Raw genomic sequence first — 18,416 nt, 5'->3', positions numbered from 1 at the left:
CGAGAAACTGTATACACGGGAAGATACAGGGGGAATAGCGGAAATTAGCAAGTATCTTGAAGAGATAGTCCCACCATCTATCTCAAAGGAAGACGGAGAAATGTTAGAAGCTACCCTAGGCCTGGAGGAATTCACTGACGCATTGAGTAGTTTACCATCAGGAAAGGCATCTGGGCCTGACCAAATTCCGGTCGAGTTTTATAAAGTATTTCGTGATTGCTTGTTGATTTACATGTTTGAGGTTATGCTATATGTACAACAAGGGGGGGCAGGCTCCGGATTCATGGGGAGGGGCCGATATAATTGTCATTGCTAAAAAAGCGAAGCCCTTAAACCTCCCTGGATCCTATAGGCCAATCACCCTGATGAATTCAGATGTTAAGGTATACTCGAAGATGTTGGCAAAGAGACTAGCAGGCTGCATTGAACACTTGGTGAGCCCATCACAGCATGGCTTTATACCCAGGAAGGGTACTACACAGCATATTAGGACTGCGATTACCATGATTGATGCGGCAGAGGTCACAGGCGACCCTATTTCAGCACTCTTCTTAGATGCCGAGAAGGCTTTTGATAGGGTCGCCTGGGAATATCTATGGGAAGTTATGAAGTGGTGTGGTATCGGGCCAGGATACATACAGGCCACACAGGCTTTATATAGAGATCCGGTTGCAAAAATTAGAGTAAATGGAGGACACTCAGATCTAGTGCATATACAAAGAGGGACTCGCCAGGGCTGTCCGTCATCCCCATTGCTCTTTGCCCTATACATAGAGCCGCTACTCCGCAAATTAGAGGGAAATCCTGAGATTCGCTTTATGTCATTAAACGGCTGCACTGTGAAAACTCTCGCCTACGCTGACGACGTGGCTATACTGACTCCTAATCCGGATATAGCTATGGTGGGAGTAGAAGCAGAGGCGCATGGCTTTGGGCTGGTTTCAGGATACAGCCTGAACAAAACAAAAACCCAGATAATCATGAATAGGTTTGCAACTAGTCTGGATAACAGGGTGGTCAACAGCGCTATATATTTAGGGATCGATATCTCTGCAAATTTAGAGAAGATAGTAGAGCGCAATATGGAGCCACTGATAGCAAAGGTAAAAAGTGACCTGGAAAGGATAAATAATTTGCACCTTTCTTTGGTTGGATGCACGAGTGTGTTGAAAATGATGGTCCTGCCTACATTTTTGTACTTATTTAGGTCAATACCCTTAATTTTTGAGAACAAATGGTTCAATATATTGGAGAGTGTAGCTAACAGATTTATTTGGGCTCACGGAAAAACTCGTAGGGCTTATAAATGTATCACTTTGCCAAGGGATAGAGGGGGTTGGGGTGCACCAGATTTTAGATTGTATTATTTGGCTGCTGCTCTTCAGTATATGCAGGGTTTAATAGGAGGAGGCGGGGGTTATCAAAGACTATTAATATGTCAATCGAAGCTTACACAGTGGTATTAGGGCAAAATGCAGAAAATTGCTTCTTGTATTTTACGGATCTAGGCTATCTTAGAAGACAGACATATAAGACTCTTAGAGCGGCACTTAAAATTTGGAGCTCCTTTTTGAAAAAGGCAGGCATGGGAAGATTCAATAGATACACCAAAGTCTATAAAAATAAATCCTTCCCAGAAGAAAGTTTTGCCGATTCTGTAATGGCGGGCTGGGAAGACAAAGGGATACATCAAATCGGGGATTTAATAAACTCAGAGGTGATTGTACAATTTGAGGATTTGGTAAATGGATATAAAATAAACAGAAGGGACTTTTTTTAATATCTTCAGATTAGGAGTTTTTTAAGAAACAAACAAGGGGGGCCGATGGGTTTTCAACCTAATGAATTGATGGAAGGGATAACTACGGGGGAGGAATACTCCATTAGGTCAATATATGCTGCTTTGGCAAAAAATAGACCAGATGACCTGGATAAGCATAGGGATAAATGGTGGAAGAGAACAGAGGCTACTCCTAAATCGTTTAACGAATCCCTGGAACTAGGTCGGTCTATGCTCTGCTCTGCCCCCTTGCATTCCCAACATTACAAAACCCTATTTTCGCTGTATCATACTCCAGCCAGGATTGCAAAATGGGGGGGGGTCCGAGGGTATTACTTGCCCCAGATGTAATTCCACTGAGGCAGACATTGTTCACATGTTTGCGACATGTCCCCAGTTATATACATTAATTAAGGATATAGAGCATTTTTTAGTCAACTCACTAAGGGTAAAAATAACTCTTACAGTAAGTCTTATTATGTTGGGAGTCGACGCGGGAAATGCCCAAATGGATCCGGGTGACGCATTGTTTTTGTTCATGGTAGCTGCTGTTTTTAGATTAACGTTAGCTAGAGTATGGCTAGATAAGAGTCCCCCATCCATGCAAATATGGTTATCAAATCTTATTGCTATACACAATTTAGAGAAACATATATATGCAAGGAAAGGTAGGATGGGGAGAGCTCGAGGTATCAAAATTTGGGGACCTTTGGAGAAGTGGAGAACAGGAATAGGCTGATAGGTTTTTGTTGTTGATTTACGAATTTGCTTTCATTATATTGCAATATGATACATGGATGATTTTGCTTCCCTCTCTTGAGCTTATTTTGTTTTTGATTTAGGATTTGCTTCTACTACTGTGAGATGAACAAATGTAAGAGGGGGTAAAAATTTGTATTGTATTAATTTGTATTATTTTCTTTCTTTTTTGAAAATGTGTGCTTTTATTTTGAAGTTTAAAATAAAAATATATTTAAAATTTACAAAGACAGATTGTTGAAAATCGGGAACAAACATTGTGCTGTTTATTGAATTCTGTGTTAGACAAATGTAGTAGTGATAGAGCAAAAATAGAAAGTGTTTCAGAAATTAGAAATCTTCTAGATATATGTTCAGGTCAAAATCAATTTTCACAGAATATTCAGCAGGATTGTCAGGAATTTTTAATATATATGTTTGATGTATTACAAGATGAAGGAGTAGATATAAAAAATCTATTTGGCCTTTCTTATCAATGGCAACATGACTGTGATAACTGTGCTTCACCAAGTACTACTAGAATAGACTCTGAAAGATTTATATATTTAACTTTACCAGACTGCAAATCAGTGTCTTTCAATAATCTAGTTAAAGCAGCGGATCACAATATGGTGTGTACCCAATGTAAGTCTGCAATGCTGTCCACATTATTTCTACAAAATTATGGTCACTATGTTATTTTAATGTTCCAACGATGTAGACCTGATGGAACTAAATTGACAACTTCTATTAAAAATTTTGTGGCTTCTCAGTTATCGATATCAGGAAGAACCTTTGCAACTGTAGCTATTATTTTTCATGATGGTCCTTCTACAACATCAGGGCATTACACATGCTATTTAAAAACTTCTAAAGGTTGGACCCAATGTAACGACAATCATTTGACTTTCAAACAACGTTTGCCTTTTGGCTTTATAAATTCATATTTAGTGTTTTTACAGCCAAAATTTAGGTAAAGGTAATTGGCCTATGAAGACGGGAGGAGTACTCATATATACTCATACATCTGACACTATTTGGCCAAATCGAAAGGTGCAAGAATGAGTAAAGAGTCATGACTGAAAAAAAGGAGTATATTAAAATTTTGAAAATATTTCAGATGTTCTTAGAGCTTTTCTTGTAGAAAGTCGATGAAATGGATTTCTAAGTGAACAGCAAAATCCTATGCAACGAGAAAAGGACCTCCATGATATACTATTTGGCCTCAAGGAAAAGTAAGTCAATCAAAGATTAGCGTACATTTGTCATTTGTCCGTATGTAAGGTTTTTTTTAAAACACAATCTTTTAGATTGTGTTTTTTTCTTTCCCGCTGTCATATGATGAGTAATTTGAACTCACTACTTTAAGTGAAATTCAATATATTCTGAGAACAGCAAAAATAAACTATGTAACATGTTGTAGAAGTTATTCTATACTTTGGATTGTGTAAATTAAATTGTATTCCCATTCTCTGACACTTACTTTCCTTTTTTCATCTTCCTTCAGCTCTTTTTACTCACTTATAATGTCTTTCTCTCACTCTCTGTAAACCCCGTTCCCTTACTCCACTTCTTTGACAACCCCTCATTTTCATTTCAACTGTGTGTATCCCGTCTCTCCCTTGCATAACTTTTCAGCTTTCAGTCTTTCTGCTTTTCTTCTCTTTTCTGTATTTTCCTCCTTTGCTCTTTTAGTAATTCCTGTTTACTCACTCAGCAGTATTATTGCACTCTATCACTATAAATCACCCACTCTCCTTAGCTTATCTTTGTTTGCTCTTTACTTTTGACCTCTTCTCTCTGTTTTTCGTTCACTACTTCTATGTCCTCAGTGCCTCACTCTACTTGTGTTATTTTCACTTGTGTTTATCTACCTTCTATCACTTCTTTTACAACAACTTGACTGCTCCTCTCTCATCGTTCTTCATCCCATTTCTTTTACTCTGGTTCCGTTACTATCCATCATTTCCTTTCTTTCAATGTCCTTCTCTTTACTTTCATCACCAAATTATTTTCTCTCAGTACCACTGTTTTAGTCGTCTTCTCCTCTCTTTCCTTTTTTTTGCAGACTTACTTTTTTTCTTTTCTCACTCATTGTACTCCACCTCACTCAGTTTTTCTCTTAGTGTGTCTACGTTATAACTTCCTCAGTCCATTTCCTTCAATTGTTGTATATTATTCTGTCTCCCTTCATCCTTTCACTGTATGACTGTTCTTCTCTTACTCTCAGTTATCTTCTATTCCTCATTCTTCTAAATGCATCCTTAATTAGACTGTTTTCTGTCTCAGTCATGATCTTTTTACTTACTTCTGTTTCCTGATTTAGTTTTGCTAACTCACATTGTTTTAGTATCTTTCTTACCTTCAGTTCATTTCTCTGTACTTCTCTCTCTTTTTCTTAGTGAATCTATATGCCTTACTCTTTGTAATTTGCTCTCCTTCTATTTCTTTTTCCCTCTTTTTGTCCTTATACCTCAGTTTATGTCCCTTTCTGTGTTCTTCACTCTCACTTTATTTCTAAATAGAGTGTTATGATGTTTTTTAGCTCTTCATTTGTATCTTTTAATTTAAAATACATATTTTACTAATTATAACTTATTTTTTCTTCTCTCTTTCACAGATACCAACTGTAGTAAAAAAAATTAAAGTTACATTTATTATATGGTAAGTATGACTAAAAAAATGTAATTTGTTATCACCCTTTGCTTTAAGGTCACTAACATTTTCTCAATCTACCTCACTCCTGTGTTTTTACTCTGCTTCTTTCACTTATTCTTATTCTCCATGTTTACTCCCCTTTCCCTATTTACCCTCTCATATTCAACTTCTTTTGATCCCTATTCTTTAGTTCACTTACCCTCTGTTCCCTTCCTTTGCTTCTTCACTCATTCTTTTTTTCTTAATTATTTACCTTACTCCTACACATATAGCTCATCCCCTTCCCAACACATGCACACACCTGTAACATACACCCACACACACACCACACACACACCTCATACACACAAAAAACCTCCCACACACACTCTTCAAAAACACACACACATTCCATACACACACATACATCGAACACATATACACCCCACACTCATACACTTTTCATACATATTTCACACACTCTCATTTCTACCCACACCAAAACAGTCCACACAACCACACCCACAGACACACCTCACACACCCAAACTCCTACCTACACCCACTGACTCCCTGTAAGTCACACACATTGCATTACTTTTTTGCTGTTTTACTCAAGCCCATTCAGGTACTGTTTCCTTTACTCTCTATGTCCACTCTCTATGTCACTCACCATGTGTTATCCTAATTCAATATTTCTCCCTCTTTCACCCCTCTTTACTTATACTATGGGTAGCGCACCGGGGAGCGTAACAAGAGGAAAACCAAGAGAAACAGTAAAATAATATTTTAGAGTGCTTTGAGGTAGGGTAGCTGTTGTGTTGTGTGGGTGATTTACTTACTGCACTCCTTCCACTCCTTTTCTCAGTCCCTCTGTTCTCACAGTTCCTCTCTCCTGTTCACTCAGTCCGTCTCTCTTACTCTAATTGTCTCTGTCTCTTCACTCTTTCACTACTTGTTCATTATGTTTTCTCCCTGAAGTTCAAGCACACTACGTTATTTACATTTCTTTGCTGCTTCAATTATTCCCTTTCTGTTACTTCTTCTTTTCTTCTTTCAGTTTTTTCTCTCTGTCAATCCACATGTTTTAACTTTAGTTGATTTTATCCATCTTATTTCATCCCTCTTTAGTTATGGACACTACTTTTTTCTCTCTCTCCCTCACCAGTGTTATTTAAATCTGGTTCCGTTATTACCTTTTATTTGTACATCATTTTTTCACTTTCCTTTTACTCTTTACAGCCACTCACATTCTTCATGTGCCTCTGCTTTAGTATTATTCTTCTCTCTTTCTTTGTTTCACAGCCTTATATTTTTTTCATTTTCTCTCTTACACTTTCTTATATCTTTTACTATGTATTATACAGTACCTCTGTGTTGCTCTCTCTTGCTGTCTGTCTCTTAACATGACTCTCTCTTTCTCTTTCTCTTATGCTCTCCTTCTCTTGTTTTTTAAAAAAAAAAAATTTATTGTGCTAACGGGGCGCTCTCCGGCGCGCGCACCGGGAAGCGCACTTATGAGAAAAATGAAGTCAAGAGTGCTAAAAATTTTAGTAATTTTTTAGAAATGGGAGGTAGTTCTGAAAAGAACTTTTTTTTAATGTTTTTGTTGTTTTATATTTTTTTTATTTTTCTGAACATTTTTTATTTTTTTTGTATTTTTTGGGTTTTTTGGGGGAACAACGAAAAACAGGCATTAGAAAGGGCTCAACAGGAGCAAAAAAAAAAATTACTTCTAGGGGCGTTTTGAGCACTTGTGGTTTTCAAACGCTCTATTAATTAAAATGATACTCATATTCCCATATGAAATTAGTTCACCACAATAAATGCACACTAGCTTCATGTGCACAAAATTCTGTTGAATGTTTGGGACCGTCTCCCTCGCCTCTGGTCCCGATAGAGTTACCTGTGACGATGTACTGGCCACAGGAGTTGGTAGGTTATCTTGGAGGTGACGCAGCTCAGCAGCGCTGTAATTGTTTGGATGCCACCTCTGCATGTGGCGGTGCATAGTATAGTTACCAAAACTATACTTTTTGTTTGTACCTCTAGACAAAACATCTTTACAAATGAGGCATGTCACATATCGGGCATTGACCTTTTTTTGGTCTCGAGGAAAAGAATAAAATTGCCATGTAAAATGGTCTTTGTGGTGTGATTTGCGGGGCTGTTCAGGCAAGAACTGCCTCCGCTCTACGTCCTCTTCCTCTTCTTCTTCCTCTTCCTCTGGGTTTGGAAGGAACTGCGCAGGTGGTCCTTCCTTCCTAGGTGGTTGTGGTGGGGGTGGGGGTCCACCAGCTGCAGCTACTACAGATGCCATTATTTCAACAAGGAGAAACAGGTCTTCCTCTCACAAAGATGAAAGTCAGAGTGAGGAAAAAAGGAGGGGTTTTCATCATTTGGGAGAAAAAATAGTTCTAAACCAATGAAAAGTGTTATTTACAGGTCACATGACCTATCACGCTTACGTTACGCGTCCCGCTCCGCGCCCGGAGCGCTTCCGGGGTGCTGCGCTTTGCGCCTCATTCGCGTTCCGGAGCAATTCCGAGTGCGCGAACGCGGCACGTCATAAGACGCATTACGCGGCAACGCGATATGTCGCGCTTACGCGACGCATCGCGATGTTGTTCTCGAACGCGGCAGTTGTGCAAACGGGACGTTTCCCGGTACGCGGACCGGGTCGCGGCATAAAATTGAGCTAACGGGAAGCTACCCGGTGCGCGAACCGGTAGCCAAACTAAAAAAAATATATATATACATATATATATACATAAAAAAATTATATTAAATACATATAAAATATATTTTTCCTTTAACAAAAGAATACATTTAACAGCTTTTAATATTTGCTATTAAAAAACCATTGAAATTCACTGAAAAAACCATAGGTTTCAGGAGTTATATAGTTAGGAATTAGCTTTTAAAAAACCTTTGAAATTCACTCAAAAAACTATAAGTTTTAGTGGTGTTATAGTTAGCTGGACATTTTACTCATACAAAACCATTGAAATTGCTCCTATATAGTTAGTTGTACTAACTATATTTCGCGCACCCGCAATCCACTGCTGATGATGTCACATATTACATCATTCATGACATGGTCAGTGACATCACTGATGACATTACTGATGACATCTCAAATGACATCACTGATGACATCACTGATAACAACATCCAGTGTCTGTATGCTTCTGTAAACTTTAAATATGTCTTACATATTGAAGAATGAGTGGATGTATAAGTGTCTGGATGAAGGATTTAGTAGGTGCATGACTGACTGTATGAGTGAGTGATTAAATGTGTCTCACTGAGTGCATGGGTTAGTGACTAAACGGTCTTAATTTGTGCATCATTATGTCTGTTGTTCTGTAAACTGCTGCATGTATTGATCAGTAGCTATATGAGTAACTATATGGGTTATTGATTGGTTGCCCAATTATTTGTATGGGAGACTGAGTGTGTGTGTGGGTGGTTGGGAGGTGTATGACTCTGTGCATAGATGTGTGAGCAGTTGATTCACTAGATGTATGGGTTCAAAAGTGCATGTGGGAACAGCTGTATGGGCGGTTGACTGTGTGCATGAGTGTATTGGTGAGTGAATGGATATCTCAGTGCTACATGTCAAAGTAAGAACATATGTAAAACACAGTATATGTGAGAGTTGACATATATAAATAACTGTGCATAAGAGCCAGTGAATGTGTGAGTGGCTGTATGGATCATTCTGAAATTGTATCAGGGATTGTATAAGAGAGTAAATATGTGTTAGTATCTGTTTGAATAAGTAAGGTGTGTATAACTGTATAGTTGAGGAGATGGAGGTGTGATTGATTCTTTGCATGACTGACTAGGTGTGTGAGTAACTCCATGGATGAGTGACACTCTGTGAGTGTCTGTTTACACTGAGTGTATATAAGGTTATATTAGAGTCTGAAGAAGTTCATCGTATTATCACATGAATGATGTCATCAGTGATGTGATCAGTCATATCAAATGAGATGTCATCAGTTATGTCATCAGTGATGTCACTTGAGATGTCATCAGTGACTTCATCAGTGATGTCACTGACCATGTCATAAATGATGTAATATGTGACATCATCAGCAGTGGATTGCGGGTGCGCGAAATATATAGTTATTGCAACTAACTATATATGCGAATTTCAATGGTTTTGTGTGAGTAAAATAAGGTTTTGAAAATGCTAATTCCTAACTATATATGGTCTATAACCTATGGTTTTTTCAGTGAATATAAATATATATATATATATATATATATATATATATATATATATATATATATATATATATATATATATATATATATATATGTATATATATATATATACTAGCAGCCCGTCCCGACGTTGTCCGGGCATGCTGTAGCCGATGCCACTGTACCTTAACACGCTCCAGCCGCGAACGTGTTTTTCCGGTGTTTGCTCCATCCCCGAACGTGTTTGGCCGCTCCAGCGTGTTTGGCCGCTCCAGCCTACGCCCCTGCAATATGCGAACGTGTGTGTTCGCTCCATCCCCGAACGTGTTTGGCCGCTCCAGCCTACGCCACTTAGACGCACAACATCGCGTCAACGTCCAAAGCCCACACAATGCTAAAGGACATGCCCACTCGTATTGGAACGCTAGTCCCACACAGAACCCTTATCTTTTGCCGAATCCCAAAACGCACAAGCCCACAACAAACTACTTTTCACAAAACGTTCATTTCCCCTTCTAATGTATATGTTGGGCTGCTGTATAGCCTATGACCATCTGCTGATACTGTAGTTTGCAATTCTGTATTGGGTCTTCCGATTGGTGTTGTAGTTCTTGAGCTTACCCGCCTCAAAGGTTTGGGCTCCCTCTTTATTATATTAGTATAAATATATATATATATATATATATATATATATATATATATATATATATATATATATATATATATATATATATATATATATATATATATATATATATATATATATCAATGCTCGAAGATGTCCACCTTTGAGTAGCACCCGAACAGCAGCTTGGTTTATGTATAGGTGAGGACGGGGTTCCACTCGTAGACGCTGCTCCGTACGGGATCTGCCCGAAGCGTTTCGAAGCTCCATGTGCTTCTTTTCAGGGGCTTTAACGGAAGCGGTGTGCGCAACCGCCGACCCACTTCCCCATTTTATATATAACACACCCACCGATGGGAGGCTCAAATGAGACTGTGCATTCTGGGAAGTGTGGTCCGGGAAGCACACAATCAAGTCCTGTATGGACTCCACAAGTGGGCCAGTCCTCGATTCCAAGTACGACTACTGCTTCACTTTAGTGACCCCCAGGGCACCGGGGTGGTGCATACTCCGCGGCTGGACAGCAGCGTATAAATCAATGCTCGAAGGTGTCCACCTTTGAGTAGCACGCGAACAGCAGCTTGGTTTATGTATAGGTGAGGACGGGGATCCACTCGTAGACACCGCTCCGTACGGGATCTGCCTGACGCGTTTCGAAGCTCCATGTGCTTCTCTTCAGGGGCTTTAACGGAAGCGGTGTGCACAACCGCCGACCCACTTCCCCATTTTATATATAACACATCCACCGATGGGAGGCTCAAATGACACTGTGCATTCTGGGAAGTGTGGTCCGGGAAGCACACAATCAAGTCCTGTATAGACTCCACAAGTGGGCCCGTCCTCGATTCCAAGTACGACTACTGCTTCACTTTAGTGACCCCCCAGGGTACCAGGGTGGTGCATACTCCGCGGCTGGACGGCCGCGTATAAATCAATGCTCGAAGGTGTCCACCTTTGAGTAGCACGAGAACAGCAGCTTGGTTTATGTATAGGTGAGGACGGGGATCCACTCGTAGACGCCGCTCCGTACGGGATCTGCCCGACGCGTTTCGAAGCTCCATGTGCTTCTCTTCAGGGGCTTTAACGGAAGCGGTGTGCGCAACCGCCGACCCACTTCCCCATTATATATATTACACACCCACCGATGGGAGGCTCAAATGAGACTGTGCATTCTGGGAAGTGTGGTCCGGGAAGCACACAATCAAGTCCTGTATGGACTCCACAAGTGGGCCCGTCCTCGATTCCAAGTACGACTACTGCTTCACTTTAGTGACCCCCAGGGTACCAGGGTGGTGCATACTCCGCGGCTGGACGGCAGCGTATAAATCAATGCTCGAAGGTGTCCACCTTTGAGTAGCACGCGAACAGCAGCTTGGTTTATGTATAGGTGAGGACGGGGATCCACTCGTAGACGCCGCTCCGTACGGGATCTGCCCGACGCGTTTCGAAGCTCCATGTGCTTCTCTTCAGGGGCTTTAACGGAAGCGGTGTGCGCAACCGCCGACCCACTTCCCCATTTTATATATAACACACCCACTGATGGGAGGCTCAAATGAGACTGTGCATTCTGGGAAGTGTGGTCCGGGAAGCACACAATCAAGTCCTGTATGGACTCCACAAGTGGGCCCGTCCTCGATTCCAAGTACGACTACTGCTTCACTTTAGTGACCCCCAGGGTACCGGGGTGGTGCATACTCCGCGGCTGGACGGCTGCGTATAAATCAATGCTCGAAGGTGTCCACCTTTGAGTAGCACGCGAACAGCAGCTTGGTTTATGTATAGGTGAGGACGGGGATCCACTCGTAGACGCCGCTCCGTACGGGATCTGCCCGACGCGTTTCGAAGCTCCATGTGCTTCTCTTCAGGGGCTTTAACGGAAGTTTTGATTTGAAAAAAGTGAGGGAAGAGTTTTGATTGGGTGACATGAGAGATATGTGTGAAGAATTACAGCATTTCTGTGCTTTTGATAGCTGCAGACTCTGGAGTGCATACCTTTTGCTCTGCTGAAGACAAATTGGTGTGTTTCTGAGACTGTTTTGAAACTCATAAAGTATTTGCTAAGGTGAGAAAAGATTTCTTTAATTTAGATAGAGAATAGTGTGCTTTAAGGAGAAAATTATGAAGAAAGTTGTGTTTTTCAAATGTTGCTTTGTCTCAAGTGTTTTACAAATAGATTTTGTTTCTTTGAGAAATTGTAATTGGAGAAAATGTGAAGTATTAGTACTGACAGGGTTTTTTTGTGCATAGGAGCTGTGGAGTGTTTTCAAATTATGACTTGAAAATCGTTTTTGAGGAAAAGGAATGGTTTTAAAATTTATGACAAGGACATAATGGTGTATGCTTCTTTATAAGGCAATTGAGTGTCTCTGATGTTATTTTTCCCATTTTAATGTAAGACCTTTCCCTGTGGAGCAAATTGCTTGTAAATATGCTCCCACCTGTGCATGGCAAATTTAGATTTTGAATGTTTGCGTTACATAGCCATGTTAAAAGTGACCCAAACATGCTGCAAAGGCAATCAAAAAACGCTTTCATGTGTCTTAAGGACATTTTAAGTCATTTCCCCATGTGGAGTGTTTTCAAATTATGACTTGAAAATCGTTTTGGGGGAAAAGGAATGGTTTTAAAATTTATGACAAGGACATAATGGTGTATGCTTCTTTATAAGGCATTTCAGTGTCTCTGATGTTATTTTTCCCATATTAAATTAAAAGACCTTTCCCCGTGGAGCAAATTCCTTGTAAATATGCTCCCACCTGTGCATGGTAAATTTAGATTTTGACTGTTTGAGTTACATAGCCATGTTAAAAGTGACCCAAAAAAGTTGCAAAGGCTTTAAAAAAACACTTTCATGTGTCTTAAGGACATTTTAAGTCATTTCCCCGTGGGCAGTGTTTTCAAATTATGACTTGAAAATCGTTTTTGAGGTAAAGGAATGTTTTTAAAATTTATGTGCGCCATATGCCCCCAAATTTCTTTTTCAGGGGTGCAGCAGGGTGTTCTTGAGACACCCCTGCACCCTTGGAAAAATTCCTAATTTGCGATGAGCTAATTGCTAATCGCAAATTGCACCTTCATTCCTATGGGCCTCCTGGCCCATGGAAATGAATGGGTAATTTGCAATTAGCAATTTGCTCATCGCAAATTAGGAATGGTAAAGTATCGCTATTTATTCCTTAAAATTCGCTATTTAGGAAATGCAAAATAGTTTGATGATACATATGGCGGTTCATCGCTAACAAGATAAGAAGCTTAGGGATAGATTTATGATGACTGGCGCAATGAGGTGGACATCACTTACTTCATTGGTAGGCCTTTACATGTATTATCTCCTCTGTATTCTTCAACAAGCGTAACTTTGATCTGCAACCCTGATTAGGCGTCACCTTAAACAAACCTCTGGATAGGCCACAGCTTATCGTCATTCTGAATTAATCATTTAAAATGCTAGGGACAGATTTATGATAGGTTTATGCCTCTTTTGCGCCACTGTGCGTCACTTTTGTGATGCAGCGGCGGTGCAAAAGATTTGCTATGAGGCGACAAAATTACAAATTGATGCATTTAGGCAGATGTGTCATGCTGTAAAAAAACCGTGCCACATGAAACCGATGCAGCAGTGATGCAAAAGATGCACCATGTTGCAAGACAGGCCTCACTTGGGGCCATATGTATCAAGCTAATTAGCATTCGCAAAGGCCGAAATTCTGCGAATTTCGGCCTTTGCGAATGCTAATTAGACAAATGGTATGTATCAAACAAGTTTGATGCAAAATAAGGAATAGCAAAATTTGCTATTCCTTATTTTGCGATTGCACTTAAGGATTTGCAAATTTTGCGATTCCTTAAATGCAATGTATCAAACAAAAAATATGCAAAACATGCCATTAAGGATTTGCAAATTACCACCAACTTCTAGTTGGTGGTAATTTGCAAATTCTTTTCAAAAAGCTTTTTTTCCAAAAAACAAAAGGTGCCATATGACGCCCATACATGCCCTTAGGGCATGTATGTGCCCCATATGCCCCCAAATTTCTTTTTCAGGGGTGCAGCAGGGTGTTCTTGAGACACCCCTGCACCCTTGGAAAAATTCCTAATTTGCGATGAGCTAATTGCTAATCGCAAATTGCACCTTCATTCCTATGGGCCTCCTGGCCCATGGAAATGAATGGGTAATTTGCAATTAGCAATTTGCTCATCGCAAATTAGGAATGGTAAAGAATCGCTATTTATTCCTTAAAATTCGCTATTTAGGAAATGCAAAATAGTTTGATGATACATATGGCGGTTCATCTCTAACAAGATAAGAAGCTTAGGGATAGATTTATGATGACTGGCGCATCACCAGGGATGTGCCAGTCATCCTGCGCCGCTGTTCCGCCACCCATGGTGTGCTGCATTTACAATGCGGCGCACCATGGGGCAAAAACGGCACAGATGCGTGACGCATCTGTGCCGTAAAGGTGGCGCATTACTGGAGTTGTATCGCAAGTGCGATGCAGCTCCAGCAAGGCTCAGGGGTGCCCCATCTCCACAATGCTGCGTCAAGACCTATGCCTGCTTCAAGCAGGCGCAGGGTTTTGACGCAGCTTTGTCCTATCTGATTGTAAATGCGGCACACCATGGGTGGCAGAGCAGCGGTGCACGTTAACTGGTGCATCCCTGGGGATGTGCCAGTTAACATAAATCTGCCCCTTTACATTTAAGTATGTGCAGGGGACACAGAGTCGGTGAGGCTTATCCAAGGTTAAGAAGAGATGAGTCCTGTTCACTGAAAAATTGGACATAGGCTTCACCTCCTCAGCATCGCTGGACATGGCTAAATAATAGCTGCAAAATGTTACTCTTGTTAAACAATTTTACTATTATAATCTCTGAGATTTGTCTCTTACTCTGCAACATCTCATTGTTGTTATCTTTCTTTAAAGATAAAGACAACATCAACATGAGCGACAATCAGCAATCAGTTGATTTCGACCTCATCATTGAACTCGTAATTGAAACATCAGTGGATGTTGATCCCTTGGATGATTTAAATCCTGAGGATGAAGAAGAACGTGATGAGGATGCAGATTTGTCAGAATTGTATGACATAGGATGGGAAGCTGACGTGCTTGAGCCTATGGAACTATAAACATTTATTTAAAAAATTTATAATAAATAAAAAGTAAAAATGTAAACCGTTTAATTTAAAAATAAAGACACCTTCAAAAACAGGTTATGTGTAGTGTCTTCAATAAAATATTAAAATATGCTCATAAAATTAGATCAGATTCACATATAAAACAGCACAGGTAAAATGAATATAAATTCCATTTCTTTTCTGCTATTTCTGTATTCTAAATTTGCCAAGCACTAAAAAATCTTCTATGTAAAAATGTCAAGTAGTGTTTTAAGTTTTTGATTACTGTTATTGATTTACTGTTGGGTAATAGTGGTTAATAACATTTTTTATTATATTTTACCACAGATTCAACTGCAGATCATTTCAAGATTTCAGCATGCCAACCAAAGAAAGACTGAGAAAGGCTGCAAAACGTCAAAGACAGCAGGTCAATGAAAAAAAGCAGCAGTCCTCTAACAAAAAGATTTGTCAAGTCACCAAGAAAGCACCGGGTAAGAGTACAAAAACATTCATAAGAAATATCTGTAGTAAAAAAAATATTACTACAGAAAATGTTTCAGTCCAGAAAAAGAGAAGCAATTCAAACGGAAAGGAAAGGCCAATGAAAAATGTTACTGCTAGAGCAAGAGATAACTCTGTGCATGATAGTAGAAGGAAACAACAGTTTAGGGACATTCGTAAACGAATGTTCCGCAACAGGATAATTGGCAATTTGTTAAAAAATATTAAGAAAGGTCAACAGAAAGTGGTTTTTTATAAGAGAAAAAAAATAGTTAAGAAAGTTATAGATCAGGCATTTGAAATTAAACGTAAGTTATTTATTTTGATAATCAATAGAATTAGGAAGCTAAACAAGGCAATTTATGATTTCAAAAGAAATAGTAGATGGAAGAGAATAGTTAATCGTAGTAATTTTTGTGAAGTTTTTTCTGGAGAATGGATGCATAGTTCAAGCTGTGAGGCATTTTTTAATGAGGAGAGTTATTTCCAGGATAATGATTTGGTGCATGCAGTTGACACCAGCGGTCGAGCTTATGAAGTGAAAGATGGTTGTCCAGTTGAAAAAGAAAAACTTGTGACAACAGAGATAGAAGAGGTGTTAGGTAATGAGGTTTTAGGAAGACGTCCTAAGGGTCCTGTATACACCTGGAAGTGTAGTAGTATTTGCAGTGTGCGACAGGATTCCATCAATTTGCTTTGTGATTTTGTACGCTCATTTAATAAGAAAAGTTTGAAGCAGAAAATGAAGTTGTTGCAAGAATTAGATCCTTGCAGAGTGAGAGAAGTGACAGGTTTGCATGGTCATTCACTGGCTTGTCTTTCCAGGAGAGTATGCCAGAGTGTTTTTCATCATTTCAGGATGCTAGCAGTGCATCATAATAAAGTGAAGAAATTAGTTAGAATGTTGTATTATGCTAAGAGTCCAGCAATTATGCTTAAACAATTATGCGCTGCTCTTTTGCATGGTTCTGAAATAGATGTGAAGAATATATGTGAAGAAATTGAGTTTTGTTACTTTGGAAGTAAAGAGGAGAATGTTAAAATTGACCAAGAAGAAGCGGGTAATGTGGAAGATAGTGTACAGGTTTCCAGTACAGATAATTTCCAGAGGGAAATTGCGACGTTTGAGGTGAAATCAAGTGAGAGGCCAAATTTCACTTGTGTGTGTTGTCGACGCACTTATTATAAGAATCAGACTAAGTTAGTGGATTTATATGCAAAAAGTGAAAGGGAAAATAATAGTGAATGGAAGGATTTCACAACATACTTGATGGTAGAAAATTGTTTTGATTTGGGATTGGATCAACGTGTGTGTACTTATTGTTGTAACAAATTAAATCAAAACCAGATGCCTGCTAGAGCAGTTCATAATAATCTGGAATTGGTTGAGATTCCTTCTGAATTGAAGGATTTAAATACTTATGAATCTATTTTGATTCAAAGTATCCATCCCTTTCAGGCTATTGTAAGAATGAAGCCAAAGACAGGGAAATTGCCTCCATCAGATTTACAGAGAGGATTAAAGGGAAGAGTTGTTTATTTGCCTCTAGATTTGAAGAAAAACATTAACACAATTGGAGTAGAAAAAGTGGAAGAGGAACCTCTGGTTATCTTAGTTAATGGGTGTTGGACCTAGATTACCCAAGCCTACATATGGTAGGTTGGCACAGTAGTGGCTACAGCTAACTCAAGGCGTTGGCTAAGTACTTACAAGTCTCACTCACAGTAACTCAGTGTTGAACCACTAAAATAAAGACACAACACCACTGTTTGGAAAAATACCGTTACCTTTTATAAAAATAATATGTCTCTTTAGATTCAAATCATACAGGATACAACATCAATTTCTTTCAGGAGTAAACATTACACTTTTGCTTTGAGAAATTACTTTTCACTCTTCCTGCTGTGGAAAAAGGGCAGTAAAACACATTCACTTGGCAAGAGTTCAGTAATGAGGAAGTGACACTCTTTTGAAATTACAAGAAACCTGTTAGATTTACACTATGCAGGGTTACACACTTACATCACCTAACTGGCATGTACATTTCCTAACAGTTTCAGAGTGCTCTTCAGGGTTATTGGCCTGCTTCCGTAGTAATTTTCAAGACCCTAGTATCACTACCCTGTAACCAATTCTATAATTACTCTGGTGTATCAAGCTAACTCCCAGCTTTGATCAACCCTGGTTTCTACCATGAACTATTATTTCTTCTATTCACAACTTAGGATTTTCACTAGCAGTTCCCAGCTATCAGACTCTTTAGTGGCCCCTCTTCCCTGCTCCTTACTTTAGCGTGGGGACGATGATGTCCCAGTCCCCACGCGTCACTGTTGCCTCAGGGCGCCTGCCGGACTGGGGGGGTCTGGCGGTGAATCGATTGGGGTCCCCAACTCTCCCCTCCCTGCTCGTGTCTGCTTCACACTTTGACACTCGAGCGGGGAAGGCAAAACGGAGCAACACGCCTGGGCCTTCTTTTCCCTCGCTCGCGCTGGCTCCTTCAGCTAGCGCTCGAGCGTGGGGGGATCGAGGTAACTGACACGGCGCTCCGGGAATCCTTCCGGCGCCTCTTCAGTCACTCCGACCATCGCGCTGAACCTCCGGTCATGCGCGGAAGCGCTCCTCGACGACTCCGCCTCCGCTCCCGCCTCCTCAGCGACGCGCACTGCTCTGGGCCTGCTCACCTTATTGCCCCTCCTTCCGGGGACATCCACAGCTCACGGGGCATGCGCGAGCCCGACGCTGGAAGCGTCTCTTCAGGGGCCGACTCACTTCGCCTCACAGAGACCGATTAAGGC

The sequence above is a fragment of the Lissotriton helveticus genome, chromosome 6, assembly GCF_964261635.1.
Source record: "Lissotriton helveticus chromosome 6, aLisHel1.1, whole genome shotgun sequence".
Lineage (NCBI taxonomy): Eukaryota > Metazoa > Chordata > Amphibia > Caudata > Salamandridae > Lissotriton > Lissotriton helveticus.
Note: the sequence above shows the minus strand (reverse complement) of the source record.